This window comes from Harmonia axyridis, chromosome 2, assembly GCF_914767665.1.
Source record: "Harmonia axyridis chromosome 2, icHarAxyr1.1, whole genome shotgun sequence".
In the NCBI taxonomy this organism is placed as follows: Eukaryota; Metazoa; Arthropoda; class Insecta; order Coleoptera; family Coccinellidae; genus Harmonia; species Harmonia axyridis.
Window position 1 is genome coordinate 37278079 of NC_059502.1, and position 17546 is coordinate 37295624.

Consider the following 17546-nt stretch of genomic DNA (forward strand, 5'->3'; position numbering starts at 1 on the left):
AGAAAATGTTATGAGACCAAACGAGTAGGAAATGCAATTGTTAATAAAACGTTCTTTTGAATTCGAAATTCGCTCACTTCACAGCTGAGTTGTCAATTTTGAACCGAAAGAGTTCGTAGTGCCAAATTTCCACTAATGCAACCAAACTCAGGAAACTTTTCACTTTTTTAAATTTTTTTCATGTAACAATAAATTGAATCCACTCATAAACAATTTCAAAAATAATCATATGAAGCGCTGGTTACGCGGTAACCATCAATCATTGATGACTTACCAGACGAGCATAGAAAATAGATCAAGTATGTATTAAAAACTAATAAAAAAAAATCTTTACAATTTACAATCAACAAGGAGTTATTTCCATGGTTCATACAATTAAGAGGTAATTGTGGTAGTCGTATATGATTTCAAGCGGGTTCACCTTCTTTGATAGGATAGGGTCCGGCTTGATTAGGATGACCTAAGGTTGATTCTTCAGCTGTCTCCAGATCATGCCACTTGCAGTGGGCGCAAATGACTCAGCACTTGACCCCCACTTTTCGACAGGAGCATCAATTCAGTGGCAGGGAATTACGCTCTCTCAAGTCTTTTTTTTTTGTAAAAGAACAAGAATTATATTCCCCAGGCCTCTATTTTCATTTCTCCGATTTCCTACTTTGTCTAAATAGAAGACTTTTTCCCCTACTGCATGTCAGTTTTTTCTTCTATTCGGTTCTTTGAAAAAAGTATTTCCCTTATCTGTTACTCTTATTTTAATCTGTAGTATCTTTCTTAATTCTTTCAGCGTCTCTATTGTCTTCTTTCTTTGTTTGTTAACTATTTCCTCAATAGTTTCAAGTTTCAATTCTTCTCTGATTTGTTGGTTTGTTATATACCATGGGACACCAACCTTTATTGTGATTAATGTATTTAGCGTACTTTGCACCTGATCCTTATTATTGTCTTTCGTATTTCGTTATTATTGTTCATTCGTATGCAAGATGTCGACGAATGAAGTTGTTAGTGAAGATCGCTGCGTTGATCGTAACGTAGACGGATAATCTAGAAACTGAGCGTAATTATTGTAAAAGAAAGGTGACGGAATATGTGGAATGCATAAAATGTGATGAATCATTCCATCCATCTCGTTTAAATCGACCTGCTACCCGAAAAGCAACCCAGTACCAGCATGAAACATTGGATGAAAAACTCCCATCTGTGGAAGATTCTTTCAAAACTGAGATTAAAATCCTGAAGATGGAACTTGCATATCTGAAGTCTCTTCTACAGAAATCTCAATGTAAGAATTCAATCCTGATTGAAAACAATAGATTGCCCCATGAAAAGATTTTAAATCTAGAAATAAATCCGGTAAATCAGAAGTGAATAAATCAGCAAAAAAGAGTGAACAAGATGAGATAGGTTTCGCACATTCATATAAAAAAATAACAGTCAAATCTGTGGTTGACAAATCTATGCATTCGACGCATGTCCCACCAAGTTAAATGTCAGAGCCGTCAAAGTCGAAAGGAACAACAACGAAGGTATTGTCAAAACAAAACAGCCATTAGGTACAATCGCTGAATACTTAAGACTGAAGGACTTAAATCTTCACTTGAACAGATAACTGTTTTCAAAGAAAACAAACCAGAATCTGATGAGTGGACTACGGTCAGGCGAGAAAAGGTGACAAATCATGTGAAACCGGCTAGGAAAATTTGCCTTGGAACCAAAGTTTCTAATCATGATAGTCCTATACAAGGGATTCTTCGAAGACGTTGGATCTATGTGAGCCGCATTGCTGGCAAAGAAGTGACTGAAGAGAAAATTAAGAATTTTTTTCACTACGAGCAAAGACTGAAGCCACCAGGAACGACAAGGAAAACTGCTTTGATGTTTTGATGAAATGTCTAATCACTCGGATCGGCTATGAACAGATTGCAGCTTATGGTTCAAGAAGATTATTCTGACATTTTGACATGGGAAAACATGGTTGATCTGCCTTATTTAATATGGATGGATTTAAAGGAAATTATTTTAGAACATCAGAATAACAAAATAGACTCCGAAACAGAAGAAAAAGGCAGAGGAACGAAACAGTATGGAGACTTCGTCTTGATCTACTCTGGAATACCAAAAGAAACAAGAAAAGCATCGAGATTGAAAATATTGATCAATCAGAAATTTCAGAACAGCATTGAGGACATCGACTATAAGAATGATCCAATTTTAAAGATCACTTTGAAACCGGAGAAATATACCCAGCACATAATATCGATATATGCGCCAGATGCGTGAAGGCCAGTTCACAAGGCACAAGATTTTTACGAACAGCTACAACTAACAGTTGACAAACTGCCTTATCATGATCAAATTATTGCCATATGGATGGCAGAGTGGGAAGTATGGTAATTCCGAGAATTAAAAACGCATTGAATTAAGAACACATTAATGAACGTGGAGAATTGCTTATTGGATTTGGTACCCGAAACGAGTTGAGGATCAATAAAACGTATTTCCAACACAAACCTCAACATAAGATAACCTTCCGGGGAAGTCGAGAGATAGCGTCCACTATCGACTACATACTAACAAATAGAGCCATCAAGCAAGAGCAGAAACTATATGTTAGGTCGCTTACATCAGCAAACATAGGGTCAGATCACAATCCAATTCTTGGAAAAATTACCGGTATAAGACCAGTGAAGGAAAAAGAACCTTGTGAATCAACATCAAAGTTCAACACAGATTCATTGAATACACAGAGTACTCTTAACCTAAATAGAAGACGCCTAGCAATGAAAGTAGAGGAAGCACCAATTGGAGAACAACAAACATATTGCAGGGAAACATACTCAAAGCAGCCGACGAAGCACTAGGTGGACGAACTGTTAATCGACCCCTCGTCAATTTAGAGAGAAGTCTTGGTTTACTCCAGAGGTCAAGTCACTAGCCCTAGAAATAAAGAAGCTCATTTAATATATAGAGCTAACAAAACACCTAGGAACTACCTAAGATATACAGAAACCAGAAAAAGTGTGAAAAACAGAATACGAGAAATATAAAAGGGGCACTGGGAAAAATCCAGTAAGGATATGAAAGGTGACTCATACGGGACCCATGGGCGCATATGGAAAATGCTCAGGGCTGCTAAAAAAGAAGTGAACGATACAGTTCGAATCAGTAATATCTTAGTTGATAAGTGAAAAAGTTTCACTCGCAAAACGAAAATCAGCAACCCGAAAGGCGACATAGACACAGGCGAGAAGAGGCAATGGACGTCGATGCAGTTGAGCAAATTGCAGTGGATGAAGTGAGGAGCGCCATGCAACATCTTCAAAATGGCCAAGCTCGCGGCCCAGACAACTTACCCAATGAATTATTTAAATAAAACAAGATAGGAGGAGAAAGTATGACAGAACAGCTAGCCAGACTATACCATAAAATATTGGAGAACGCAAAAACACCAGATGAATGGAAAAAGACCATTTTGATACCTCTATTCGAGAAAGGAAAAACACCGGTTTCGGCACACTACCAGGAAATCTCCCTTTTGAGCACCTCAATGAAATTATTCATTCGAATAATAGGTCAGCATATCTTGCGTCATACCACATTAAGCGAAGAACAACAGTGCTCTCAGAAAAATCGTTCAACAGTCGATGCAGTGTTTATCATTAGGCAGGTAATAGAGAAGGCCATCGAGTGCTTTATAGATATGATTAAAGCTTTCGATGAAATACTTCTGATGGATGTTGAGGATGAACTGAAGCACAGAGAAATAGACCGAAACATTGTAGAACTGAACTGAACACAGGCAATGTAACCCCAATCATGTCGGAAACGAATACAACCGACAAAATAGAAATCGAAATGGGAAAAAGACAAGGGGAAAGTGTCAGTTCTGTGCTATGTAGATGATGCAGTGCTGTTTGCGGATAGTGAAGGTGGTCTGCAGTGGTTTTTCCAGGCTTTCAACAGTTAGGCTCACAAGCTAAGCATGGAAATATCAACCACTAAAACAAAAACTATGGAGATTGCCAGAGAACCGCGCCGATGTAAGTTAGAGCTCAATAACAAAATTATAGAACAGCTTTTCGAATCAGGGTACAATGATCTCACCAAATATGACTTAAAACTTATAAGAAAGTGTAAGATATCAGGTGAATAAAGCGGCTAGAATTGTAAGTGCATTAAGAAACACCATCTGGACAAATAAACATATGACAACCATCAGCAAAGTCAAAATTTACAAGGTATGCGTAAGACCTGTAATGACATACACGGCGAAAACACGAGCTGACATGGCTGAAACGAAAAGGATGGCACGCACGAATGAGTTGAAAGTACTCAGGTCAATTACTGGAAATACGCTTAGAGATCAGAGGAGAAGTAGTGATATCAGGGAGGAATGCCACACTGGAAATGTAGTGAGGTGAATGCGATCAAAAAGAAGATACTGGAACGAGCATGTATCGCGGATGGGGGATGACAGACTGGCGAAGGTTGCAATTAATGGAAAACCTGCACCAAAGTGACCTTCAGGAAAACCTCCAAAAAGATGGAAAGACAGTTGGAGCTCCGTATCGCAGGAACAAGAAGAAGGGGTTGAAATGGGTGTAACAAGCTGTTAACTTTCGTAAAGAAGAAGAAAAAGAAGGATTTAGGGTCACTGAGAGGTCAGGTTATAATTTTCTCAGTATTTTAAATATAATTGAATAACTATACATCTTCGGTGGAAGGTATTGAAAAATACAAGGTATTTCATTTGTCCAACCTGAAACCATCAACAACTGCTGAGGAACTTCAAACATTCTTAGGTAAAAACCTACAGGAGTAATATGTGAATTAGTCTAGTCCAGATACCCTGAAAGTTATGCTTCATTTGAAGTATTAATAAAAGGGAGTGAGTTTGAGAAAGTTGTTGTCAATACCAATTGGCCGAATAGGTCAAGCGTTCAAGGTGCGTCAAGTTGGTGATCCACTCCAGAATTTTGGTATCAAATTGTTTTGGGTATTTTGTGCCCATTTTGTGGCAATTTTTGCCGTATAAAAAAAATTTTGTGCCCATTCGGTTTTCGAGATATTTTGAGTTTTTCCCTTGAGTCACCAACTTGACGCTGTGACATATAGATGGAAATTTTCAAATATTTTTATTTGGGTATTTTGTACCAATTTTGTGCCAATTTTTTACCTATAAAAAAATTTTGTGCCCATTCGGTGTTCGAGATATTTCGAGTTTTTCCCATGAGTCACCAACGTGATGCTGTGACTCATACATGGAAATTTTCAATTTTTTTTATTTGGGTATTTTGTGCCCATTTTGTGCCAATTTTTGACGTATAAAAAAAAATTTGTGCCCATTTGGTTTTCGAGATATTTCGAGTTTTTCCCGTGAGTCACCAACTTGACGCTGTGACTCATACATGAAAATTTTCAAATTTTTTTTATTTGGGTATTTTGTGCCCATTTTGTGCCAATTTTTGCCGTTTAAAAAAAATTTTGTGCCCATTCAGTTTTCGAGATATTTTGAGTTTTCCCTGTCAGTCACTCACTTGTTGGGCGGAAATTTTCTTATTTAGATAAATTGTGCTCATTTTGTGACGTAAGGTATGGATTTTGTTTCCCTACAGTTTTCGAAATATTTGTACTTATTCCAGTGCGATGGATAAATGTAGCACACTGTACTAATCCACCGCCTCTTGTGATCATTGGAAGAGCGGCTTTCCTCTGATCAAGGGGTGGTAGTGTTATAAAGATGTTAATTAAATTCTTTCTCCTTTATTAAGAGATAAGGTGTGGGTAAGGCCTGTCGCACTACGGATAGGACTTAGTGTTAAACTGAATTTTTCTTTAGTGATAACTGAAAGGCATAAGCTTTTTTATAATTTCACTAACAAAAACAAAAAAAAAAAAATTGAAAAAAAATCAATCTTCAGAAGGACTTGACCCAAACTGGCAGGTCTCTTTACTCTTTCATTCCTTTAAAACTTCACGAAACTACTGGAGATTTCAGAACAAACAAAAAAAAAATTAAAATGTTGAATTTCTCAACTTGCTACCTGTTAATTCCTTAGATGGATAATCTTTCAAATGTATTCTCACAATCCACTATCGCGAAATGTATCTCAAACTTCACGGAACTTTGGCGAAACGATACCGTTATTGACTAATCTTTAAATCTAATGAATCTATTATCGACCCGTGACAGAACCAAAAAAATATATAGATATTATTTTTGAATTTTTCAAACTATCAACTGCGTTTCAAACTTACTTATCTCCAAAAATATTTATATCGACTTACTTCTACTAAATAAGGTTTCCACGATCTACCTTTAACTCTAAACTTCCTAATTTCCGCGACCAATTCCCGAACCGATTCTTGAGTTCCCTGAACTCCCCGGGACTAACTGTTTCCCGAAACTAACTCGTCGCTAACTGATTAATTTTTCTATGATTTGGCCTAAGGTTACTTATTTCTCGCCCCCGATGGGCGTACCTTCAAAAAGAACGTCTTGGATTTTTTCCGTAATTGCCAAGTTTTTCTCTTCCCACGGATCGAATGTTCCTATAAGGAGACCACTCAACAAACTTCGATAAAACTAATATTTTACACCCTATACCTTAAATTCTTATCGCCTGAGGTCGAGACTGCACCTAAGCATCGACTTGTACAAAAAGATTTCCATCATCCAGATTTGACAAATAGGACAAATAGGGAACCAATAAATTTCGCACTTCATTAGTCGCCACCAAGTCTAATGTCAAGTGCCTGACCTTACATGGTCTTCGAAAAAGGGTCCGGAGAATAATTTTATAATACAATGCTCGTCGATGAAGTGTGCTACATTTATCCATCGCACTGTAATAAGTACAAATATTTCGAAAACTGTAGGGGAACAAAATCCATAACATACTCCACAAAATGAGCACAATTTATCTAAATAAGAAAATTTCTGTTCGACAAGTGAGTGACTGACAGGGAAAACTCAAAATATCTCGAAAACTGAATGAGCACAAAATTTTTTTTATACGGCAAAAATTGGCAGAAAATGGGCACAAAATACCCAAATAAAAAAAATTGAAAATTTCCATGTATGAGTCACAGCGTCAAATTGGTGACTCACGGGAAAAACTCGAAATATCTCGAAAACCGAATGGGCACAAAATTTTTTTTATACGGCAAAAATTGGCACAAAATGGGCACAAAATACCCAAATAAAAAAATTTGAAGTTTTTCATGTATGAGTCACAGCGTCAATTTGGTGACTCATGGGAAAAACTAGAAATATCTCGAAAACCGAATGGGCACAAATTTTTTTTATACGGCAAAAATTGGCACAAAATGGGCACAAAATACCCAAAACAATTTGATACCAAAATTCTGGGAGTGGATCACCATCTTGATGCACCTAAGCGTTCATAGGTTTTTTCAGCCTCGAGCTTCATTTCTGAAGCCGACTTGAACACTTCCATGTCTAAATCTACTCAAGTGAAAAAGTGAATGATCTCATATATTTTCTATATCTTGTTCATTAGAATATAAAAAATAATTTTTTTCTTTCTTTTCACCCAGTACATCAGGAATTTCTAAATATGTTGAATTCAGAGAATCATTTATAAGGAGGTTATTCCTTTCATCATGCTCTCTATTGGAACTCGTATTATTTTGTTCTAAATCAAATCGTGTGATATTTTTATTTTCATTTTGTACTAATTTGAAATTTTTTATGCAATCCAAATCAAAAAATCATACTTATGATAATATCCTCATTGTCTACTACAAAAATATCCATAATTTTTTCTATATTATAAATTTTAAGGGTTACTATACCTCTGGTTTTCCCATTACCATTAATAGTTTTCAAGTTAACTATCTGAATATTACTAGTGAATTTTTTCGGCTGTTTCTTCAATAATTTTGCATTAATCAACGAAACATTAGAATCTGAATCATAAATTCCAGAAACTTCTAAAATATCATTCAATAGTAACTTTACCTTTATGAATGGTGGCACATCCAGTTTTTCTGCATTAATCTCATTTTGTTCAATTTACAATTCAGTATTATTCAGTCTTCAAATCTCTTCTCTGATTTTCCTCATTGTACCAGCAGTTTTTTCGGGATGATCCCTTTTTTGAAGAAACGTTTCGAAAATGGTGATTTTTAAGCACGTTTACTGTTAAAAATACCTAACCTAATCATAACCTAACCTAACCTAATCATTACCTAACCTAACCTAACCTTAAATAACTGCACAAATGTCATTCTACAATTCTGAATTGTGAAGCGTATTGTACAGTGTTTTTATTTGTTTACTTTTATTAATATTGAGAGAATGTTTCACCAAGGGATATGCCTTAAAACTACATAATTGGCATTCAATTTGATCTGAGACAGTAAATATTCACAATAAATAAAGTTCTTGAGCAACTTGTAAGTATGTAACATTTTATTCATGTGAGAGTAATAACAATCCTGACTTTTCCCTTTACGCGTAGAAAAATCTCCTCGCCGTCCGTTTCTCACTCCCCACTAAAAGCAACATTCACTCAATCTCAGATATTTAAAATATCAGAAGGGTAGAGCTCGGGCGTGTCCGGTCCTCGTGGTCCTTCTGGTTCTAGTCGAACTTCAGGTCCTCTTACACGCGATCTCGCTGATCCTTGGACCTGTCCATCGCCTCCTAGGAATTTTCTCACCATCCTTGGAGTACCTAAAAGAACAGCTTTTTGCATTATATTACAAAAATACTCACTAAGTCCCATTTGCTTGATATTCCTCTTGAGATTTTTAGGCACTATTCCTGTTGTTGAGATGATAGTTGGAATAGTTTTCGTTGATATCATTCCCCACTGACGCATTATCTGAAATTCGAGGTCCCTATGTTTTGAAATTTTTTCGACCTCCTTTTGACGCAGGTTGTTGTTATTTGGTATTGCTACGTCGATGAGTAATGTTTTCTTTTTATGTTTATCGGCAAGTAATGTATCTGGTCTGTTGTGAGGGGCTTATGGCATTTTTTCAGAATGAATTGTTTCAATATGGTTGCCAATTCCTGATGTAGTATCTTTGCTACTGCATCGGGTCTCTCTGTATATTCATTTCCTGCAAAAATTTGAGATCCTCCCGTGATATGTTGGATTGTCTCATTTGTTGGACACCCATATCGGCATCGATCGTGAGTAATATTTCGATCCTTTTTGATATGGCTGCAGTAAGTAATTCTTCGTTGAGATAACTTGATCTTGGACGGCCAAAAGTAAACCTTTCGATTCTAGGTACATTGTACCTGATGGTACATTGTACCTGATGTGAGCCAATAGTTCGACGCTTCATTGTCGACATGATCCTGGTTCACCTCGTTGAAATGTCTTCCATGCAGGGGCTTTTCTCTTCATCTTTGCTGTTTTTCTTGGTTTGTCTGGTGGTTGTATGCTCCACAAAGTATTTTGCAGAACTCTGATGTACTTGCTTGATCCCGTAGTATTCCCATAGGCTTTCTATCTGCCCACCAGCAATTTCCAAGATGTCCGTTAGACCTATGCCTCCTTTATTTCTCCGCAGTGTTATCCTCTCAATACTGCTTTTCGGATGGTGCTTCTTTGCTTTTGTCATCAACGTTCTCATTATACGTTGCTAGTTTTCAATGTACGTTCTGCTTCATGGAACTATACTGAATGAGTATGTTAGAATTGAACATGCATATGTATTGATGGCTCTAGTCATATTCCTGCTGTCTTGCTTCATTCTTTAGTGGTTGACTCGTCGGTTCTGTTTTATTCCAAGGTATTTATAAAGATCATCCGACTTCATTGCTCCTCTTTGTCCATTTGCGGGAGTGATCGGTTCATCTTGAATTTTTCCTCGCACTACGCTGAGAGTACGACATTTGTCCAATCCGAATTCCATACCTACATCTTTCGAAAAGTGTTCCACTAGTTTGACCATAATTTCTAGATGGTTCTTATCGCCTGTTATAGGTTTCAGAACATTTATTTTCATCAAATGATTGAGAGTGGTAGTATTATTATTTCCTCTAATGTTGAAACCCTTTTCAGTAGCGTTCAGCTGTTCAGAAAGTAGGTTCAGCGCAAAGCAGAACCATAAGGGTCTCAAGGAGTCTCCTTGGAAAATCCCCTTCTTAATTGGAATTAGCCTGGTTTTTTTGTTTGCCGTGGGAAGCTCGATGTTCATTTTCCAATTATCCATTGCAAGCTTCGGAAAATTTGTTATAATTGGATCGATCTTGTTTATTTCCAAAATTTTCGTCAGCCAGCCATGTGGAAGTGAGTCGAAAGCCTTCTTATAATCAAAATTAGTCATGAAAAGGTTTCTGTTTCTTGAAGGCTTGGTTGCATATGATGGTATCTATTACTAGCTGTTTCTTCGATTCTTGTGCATTCTTGGAACATCCTTTCTGCTGTGTAGAAATTATTTCATTTTTCTCGTAATGTTTGTAGATACGATAGGCTAAACATGATGTGATGATTTTGTATATTGTTGGTAGGCATGTATTTTGGTGGATCCATAGTGTTTTGAAAATCCTTCGGTATTAGGTAAGTGATACCTGTTGATAAAAATTTTGGAATTTCTCTTGGATTATGTATTATGTTATTTAAGTTTTCGACTAGCCTGCCGTGCAGACACCAAAACATCTTCAACCAGAAGTGCTGAATTTCATCTGGGCCTGTGTGTGTTCTTCAATATTTCCTGTAGTTCTTCAGACGTTATTACACTATGTGTCATACTTTCTATGGTCTCACATGATTCCTCCTCTCTTCTTATCCAAAACGCTTGGGAGTTTAAAGGAGTTGGTGTTGACAGTTGATCAGTCCAAAAACTCTCCATATCTTCGGCGCTTGGAGGACTCATGTTATGTTTTCGTTTATAGCTCTCGTTATATTTTCTCAGTCGTTCAGAGTATACACTCAATTTTTGATTGAGTGTATCTAAAGGTTTTTGAGCACTTGTTGGCGTCGTAGTTTGCATGTCGTCTATGGCGATCCATAATTCCACCCACTATTTTTTGTAGTTTTCTCGATGGAGAACCTTTTTCAAATCTATATATATATATGTACCTTCCTATATCTTGTCGGAGGCTATGTACTTTTGCTTTCAGCCTTTTTTGCCAATGTGGTTTGTTATATTGTTTTTTCTGTGCTGGTTGCTCACTTTTAGGTTTTGGCTTCATGCCGAGCACTGTTGATATTTTAGAGGCTGCACAGTAGGTATTACGATGCAATGACTCGAGGTTCTGGTCATTCGAAAGTAATGGTGGAATTATCTCTTTGTTCATTATATGCAGAATATGTGAGAGTATTTTCGATGTCTTCAGTCTAATAAGAGTTGGTTGTTTAAGAGGATCAGTACCCTCGAATTCTATGAAATATTTATTCATTGTAATAGATAATTGCTCTAATAGATATCTTCTACCTTCTTCTCGGTTTCACCATCATTCATTGGCTCCTCCGTGTCGTGGGGAAGACGGCCTTTGATCGTTTTTTACGATCCGCAGAGCTACGGTGGTAGAATTCTTGAGCTGCTTACCTTGGACAGGGACCCTTCGGCAGGTTTCAGTTCCTGGAATCTGCGGTGGGCAGGAGTAGATTCAACTCACCTGATAGGTAAATCGCTACAGATTTCCTACCGCTAATTATTCTTATCATTTGTTGAAATTTATTCATCACATTATTATTATAAGTTCAATTTGAAAAGTACATCATATAGATGACAATTTTTGTATGGACTAGGAAGATTTGAAAGAGGGGGCAACCTTTCCTCACTTTTGAAGATCTTAAAGTAGGAAATTTACTGATTGAAAGATTAATGTTCTTTTAGCAAATACTCAAAATGTTTGCTAACAACTTTGCATATAATAATACAAGATTTTTCCGGAATGTTGGCGCACATTTTGTAACTGTAACATATCATGAGTGATTTGTTGGCGATAGGTTGATTTAAATCATCTAAGGAATCATTCTTTTTTGATAGTGAGTTGGTGCACTGGTATGTATTGTAGACACCGTAGTTCCATCATCGGTTTTCAACTCAATCAAAGAGTTGATAGGTCGAATCGCAAATACTAGTGAAACATCATAAAAGCATAAATGCATTGTACGAAATGAAAACTGAATATATGGAAATTCTTTCTGATTGTGCAGAACTCGTGAAGTTTTATTCCTTTGTTCGAGTTATTCCAATATTTTCCTTATAGAACGAAGCGGAAACGTAATATAACTATAATGGAATGCATAACATCGTAACAATTACTCACGGCAAGAAAATATGGGGGACAATTTGGAAAACTCATGCGTGATTTGAATGGTAAATCCAAATTGTGAGGGAAATAAAACATTCGGGAGTTGTCTCCCATGCTATTTATTGCAGTCACGGTTTCTTTAGTCGGAACGACCTCGAATGAAACTTTTATGAACTATCGTTTGTCAGGAATATTCCGCTCGGAATGAATCACTGAACTTCTCCCGTACAACTCTTGATCGAATCATTCAGGAATAATGAACGATTTATTGTTATTATATCCGGATTCGATTGATGTTCGTTTTGTTACCACTGCATCTTGAAAAGCATTCGTTGAAAGTGGGAGCATGAAAGCAACTTTCCACAAGAAAGTTTAAGTCCAACTGTAACTAACTATTTTCATATCAGAACGTTCTTCAAATGTTTTTTTCTGGGTCTGACAGAGAACCTTCATCGATCATACTCTATTACGATATCAATACTACCCAATTTTCTTTGAGGTATTAAGAAATAATTTCCTTTAAAAATCTTCTTTCAATCAGGCGTTAAGCTTCCATAGAGAGAACGACAAAAAGATTCCAGAATAAACTATAGAGGGTGTCAATTACCAACCCTAATATCTCGGCCCACATTCTAAGTGAAAAAAAGATAAACAAAGTTAATTTTGGTTCATAGGGGGGACATCTGGTGTTGGTTGCAATCAATTAGTATATACCCTGTGGCGTGATGACAGTAACCTTGAAGAACTTGATGAGTGAAACATTGTTTTTAAGGTAATTCTGTTAACACTTCTGAAAAGAATTAGAATAGTTGCGAAAGCATAAGTTGTAATGAAACATGAACATAAAGAAAAATTTTTACCATGAAATAGGTATTTTCAAAAAGAAGTCCATTATTTTGTAGATAAAAATATAACCTATTTTTAAAATCGGCCCTCACGTTTCGGAGAAAATTCAACTTGAATTTCACAACAGACTGTGTATTGAAATCACAACGCAAAGAAGAATGCCTCCAGGTTATTCCATATCTCAATTTCTTATCAAAAGGAAATCTGTTAATTTATCTGCATAGTCTTAACTGGCTCTCCGTACATACAAATACGCAAAATTTTTGGGTACTTCGAGAATTTCGTTTGAATTATTTTTTTTTTCATTCACGGCCGGAGGGTTTTGATTGTTGAATCACTTGAAGTAACTTCAAAGCATTAGTATGTATCATCATTTAACATTACTGATTCGCGGTTGAAAAATGCCAAGCTCTGAAGAGGCATTTGTGATGTTGAAATGGAGACTGAAGGCTGTAGCTATTGAAGCGAAAAAAATGGGAATTGATAGCTTAGAAAGTAATATGATTTCAGTTTCAAAATTATATTATTGAATTCTTGAATAAATATTGTTGTGTCATAGAATCAGTGAAATCTTCGACTTCACCGGACAATAAGATATTAATTGCTGAAAAATCACACCGCAAAACAAGAAAGTCAATTCTAATTTTTCAAATGTGAAAAAAAATGGAGAGATTCTCTGCTGTTTATGTAAAGAAGCAGATAAGATTTCCGCATGTCCAAATTCTTTGGAGAAATCTCCTAAAGAACGTCATACTTTCTGTAAAAATCCCAAACTTAGCTATAATTGTTTATGTTCCTTTCGAAATTTGTGCGGTTGGATATCTCTAAATACAGGTCGGGAATGCAAATTGAAATTTTTTTGCATCTTGGATCGGATAGTTCACAAGGCAATAATGTTTCTAAATCTTCAAATTTCAAAGACGAATCTTCTATTACTTATTGGGTAGGTGAAAAAACTTTCAGTCGAACTCCATCGAATACAAACTTTATTGATAACGTGGGTGTAGTCGGAGGACACACATCAGCACATTATGGGATATAGTCCGCAGACCTACCACAGTAGGGGATATAGTCAGAAGACTTACATCAAAAGGGACATGTTTCGAAGGAATAATCCTTCATCTTCAGCCAGAAAAAAGGTCTGCAGAAAAGAAAAATGTCAGTATTGTGATTAACAGTAAAATTTTTAACCTACCATATGTGTTGGAAAAAATAACTAAGAATATATGTGAATATTAAAAACTAGAAAACCAAGAGGAATTCAACCGCAAAACTTTGCGGGTCCCCTAATGTTAGGGGTTGTGGTTAGATCGGGTGAAAATAACATTTTGTTCATATAGTATTAATTAATAAAATTGTGACCATGCACGTGTTGTTTTTGAAAGGGCTATGACAAGGAAGTGACGCTTGACATGACATGAAGTTTGAGGTTGACATCTGTCATCCACCGAGTGAGACGTCACGAGTCAAGGCGACAGAGTTACTGTTACTAGCTCAACAACCATGGTTACACATTACCGTTTTTCTGGTTCAACTTTTTTAAAAATTCCCAAGTTAACGGTCAGTGATGTTGTACGATTGATTATTGCTCTTTAACATAGGTCCATGGGACAGTAACTTGTCGCCTTGACTCGTGACGTCTCACTCGGTGGATGACAGATGTGAACCTCAAATTTCATGTCATGTCAAGCGTCACTTCCTTGTCATAGCCCTTTCAAAAACAACACCTACATGGTTACAATTTTATTAATTAATACTATATGAACAAAATGTTATTCTCACCCGATCTAACCACAACCCCTAACATTAGGGGACCCGCAAAGTTTTGCGGTTAAATTCCTCTTGGTTTACTAGTTTCTTAATATTCTTAGTTATTTTTTCCACCACATATGGTAGGTTAAAAATTTTACTGCTAATCACAATACTGACATTTCTCTTTTCTGTAGACCTTTTTTCTGGCTGAAGATGAAGGATTATTCCTTCGAAACATGTCTCCGTTGGATTTTCTATTACTATTATTCCTGCAACTGGGTTGTGATGAGAGTAGATAATATTGTTTGATTGGCAGCAACATTAAATGAGGTTTGTGACAGTCAAGGGAATTTTAGAGTCAGAAGGACTTTGATAGATAGTGGATCAATGAAGTCTTTCATTTCAAAGCAGGCTTTCAAGGTATTAGGCTAACCAAAACAAGATGTCGATGTTAAAATCGAATGTTGTTGTTGAGATGATAATTGGAATAGTTTTCGTTGATATCATTCCCCACTGACGCTTTATCTGAAAATCGAGGACCCTATATTTTGAAATTTTTTCGACCTCCTTTTGACGCAGTTTGTTGTTATTTGGTATTGCTACGTCGATAGGTAATACTGCCTTTTATGTTAATAGACTACTAATATATCTGGTCTGTTGTGAGATTTATCAGTCAAAACTGTACGATCCCATTACAGCTTATAGCGTTCGTTTTCCAGGATGGTCTCCGCTCGGTACTTCTAATATGGCATTGTTTCAGAATGAATTAGTTTCCATATGGTTGCCAATTCCTGGTTTAGTATCTTTGCTACTGCATCGTGTCACTCTTTATATTCATTTTCTGCAAATATCCTCCCGTGATATATTGGATCGTCTCATTTGTTGGACACCCATATCGGCATCGATCGTCAGTAATATTTCGATCCTTTATGATATGCCTGCAGTAATTTCTAGTTGAGATCACTCGATCTTGAAGGGCTAAAAGAAAACCTTCCGTTTCTGGGTTCATTGCACCTGATGTGAGCCAATAGTTCGACGCTTCAGTATTGACATGATCCTGGTTCACCTCGTTGAAATGTTTTTCATGCAGGGGCTTTTCTCCCCATCTCTGCAGTTTTTCTTGTTTTGTCTGGTGTTTGTATGAAAATTGCTATTTGTGAAGTTGTGAAAGTGTTGATTCGTCTGCTTCACACAGTATTTTGTAGAACTTTCATGTACTTGCTTGATCTCTGAAGTATTCCCGTAGGCTTTCTATCTGCCCACTAGCAATTTCCAAGATGTCCGTTAGACCCCTGCCTCCTTTATTTCACGGCAGAGTTGTCCTCCCAATACTGCTTTTCGGATGGTGCTTGTTTGCTTTCGTCATTAAAGTTCTCATTTTACGTTGCAAGGTTTCGATGTCTGTTTTGCTCCATGGAACTATACCGAATGAGTATTTTAGAATTAAACATGCATATGTGTTGATGGCTCTCGTCATGTTCCTGCTGTTGAGGTTTGTTTTTAAGATTTTTTTGGTTCTCCTAATGAACTCAGTCATTAAGTCTTGCTTCATTCTTTGGTTGTTGATTCGTCAGCTCTGTATCATTCCAAGGTATTTTAAAAGATCATCCGACTTTATTGCTTCTATTTGCTATCCATTTCATCTTGAACTTTTCCTCGCTCTACGCTGAGAGTACGACATTTGTCCAATCCGAATTCCATACGTACATCTCTCGAAAAATGTTCCACCAGTCTGACCATAATTTCTAGGTTGTTCTTATTGCCTGTTATCAGTTTCAAATTATTCATGTTCAGCAAATGATTGAAAGTGGTGGTATTATTATTTCCTCTAATGTTGAAACTTTTTTCAGTAGCGTTCAGCTGTTTAGAGAGTGGGTTCAGCGCCAAGCAGAACCATAAGGGACTCGACCTTGTATATTTCCAAAATTTTCGTCAGCCACCCATGTGGAAGTGAGTCGAAAGCCTTCTTATAATCAGAATAAGTCATGAAAAGGTTTCTATGTTTCTTGAAGGCTTGGTTGCATATGATGGAATCTATTACTAGCTGTTCCTTCGACACTTGTGCATTTTTGGAACATCCTTTCTGCTGTGTAGTAATTATTTCATTTTTCTCGTAATGTTAGTTGATACGATAGGCTAAACATGATGTGATGATTTTGTATATTGTTGGTAGGCATGTTCTAGGTCTGTATTTTGGTGGATCGGCAGTGTTTTGAAAATCCTTCGGTATTGGTTAAGTGATACCTGTTGATTAAAATGTTGGAATTTCTCTTGGATTATGTATAATGTTATTTATGTTTTCGACTAGACTGCCGTGCAGACATCAAAATTCCTTCAACCAGAAGTTGTGAATTCCATCTGGGCCTGGAGATTTCCAATTGTGAGAGTTCTTCAATATTTCCTGTAGTTCTTCAGACGTTATTACACTATGTGGCATACTTTCTATGGTCTCACATGATTTCTCATCTCTTCTTATCCAAAGCGCATGGGAGTTAATAGGAGTTGGTGTTGATAGTTGATCAGTCCAAAAACTCTCCATATCTTCGGCGCTTGGAGGTCTCCCTAATTTTGTTGACGTTTGTTCAATCAGCATTCTATAAAATTTCTTTTCGGAAATTTCAATGATCATATTGTCATGTTTTCGTTTATAGCTCTCGTTGTATCTTCTCAGTCGTTCAGAGTATACACTCAATTTTTGTTTTAG

The 17546-nt window shown here is 36.6% G+C and overlaps 1 protein-coding gene across 3 annotated transcripts in view; it reads right to left on the reverse strand.

Moving 5' to 3' along the window:
- LOC123672345 (glutamate receptor ionotropic, kainate 2) overlaps nucleotides 1–17546 on the reverse strand; it is a 730109-nt gene that overhangs the window by 466046 nt on the left and 246517 nt on the right. The gene's annotated exons all lie outside the window — the stretch shown is intronic.